Raw genomic sequence first — 1,520 nt, 5'->3', positions numbered from 1 at the left:
CTGGGGAGAGGGAGAGAAAGAGGGAGACACAGAATCCAAAGCAGGCTCTAGGCTCCGAGCTGTCAGGACAGAGGCTGATGTGGGGCTTGAACCCAAGAACCGTGAAATTATGACCTGAGCCAGAGTCAGATGCTTAACTGACTGAGCCACCCACGTGCCCCTCAGGTTGGAGTGATAACTGGGAAAGACTAGTATTTTATTTGCCATTTCCATTCCTTTAATAACAGTGGAAGATGGCTTAGATATTTAGGAGAGAATTCTTGTACAAATAGGGTAGGTATTGGAAGACAAGCAAAATTTGTCATCCACTGAAAACCATAGGCTTTTAACAGTATTTAAATCATGTTTTAGACCAAGTCCAATGAAAACACCTACGTGAAACATTAAAAAGGCCAACACTTCAAAACTAGGGAATTTGCTTTTGATTCCTTCACTAGAGTACTTACTGATACTTGAGATTTCAAGGAGTCTATGAAAAATACTCTTTATCTATACTTGAATATTAATGAAGGCAGAATGTATAGAAAAGAAAGAAAAAAGTCTTTACTGAGTGATTTTCACTTCAGTATTGCTTTTGTCTAGAGTGATTTTCACTTCAGTATTGTTGTAGTTTAAGACCAAATGCTTTTGGGGTGCCTGGGTGGCTCAGTCAGTTAAGTGTCTAACTTTGACTCAGGTCGTGATCTCACAGTTCATGGGTTTGAGCCCTGCATCAGGCTCTGTGCTGGTAGCTAGCTCAGAGACTGGAGCCTGGAGCCTGTCTTCAGATTCTGTGTCTTCTTCTCTCTCTGATCTTCCCCTGCTCATGCTGTCTCTCTCTCTCAAAAATAAATAAAAACACTTCTAAAAAAATTTTTTTTTAAAAAAAGACCAAATGCTTTTGTGATTGCATTTTTAATTCAAAATCATGCCAGAAATTTTAGTAAAATCCAGTCATTTTTCTGCAACTGAAGCACTCAATTCTATACAACTCAAATAACTTTTTTTTTAAGTGCCCACTATCAAATAGAATCTCTGCAAGATTTTGTGGTATAGAAAAAAACAAATAACCCAGTGAAGAAATGGGCAGAAGACATAAACAGACACTTCTCCAAAGAGGACATCCAGATGGCCTACAGGCACATGAAATGATGCTCAACATCACTCATCATCAGGGAAACACAAATCAAAACCACACTGAGATACCACTTCACACCAGTCAGAATGGCTAAAATGAACAAATCAAGAGACTATAGATGCTGGCGAGGGTGTGGAGAGATGGGCACCCTCCTACACTGTTGGTGGGAATGTAAACTGGTACAGCCGCTCTGGAAAACAGTGTGGAGGTTCCTCAAAAAACTATCGATAGAACTCCCCTATGACCTAGCAATAGCACTGCTAGGAATTTACCCAAGGGATACAGAAGTGCCAATGCTTAGGGGCACATGTACCCCAATGTTCATAGTAGCACTGTCAACAATAGCCAAAACATGGAAAGAGCCTCAATGTCCATCAACTGATGAATGGATCAAGAAGATGTG

The sequence above is a fragment of the Suricata suricatta genome, chromosome 11, assembly GCF_006229205.1.
Source record: "Suricata suricatta isolate VVHF042 chromosome 11, meerkat_22Aug2017_6uvM2_HiC, whole genome shotgun sequence".
Taxonomy (NCBI): Eukaryota; Metazoa; Chordata; class Mammalia; order Carnivora; family Herpestidae; genus Suricata; species Suricata suricatta.
The sequence above is the reverse complement of the archived record's forward strand: the minus strand, read 5'-3'. Positions refer to the sequence as shown.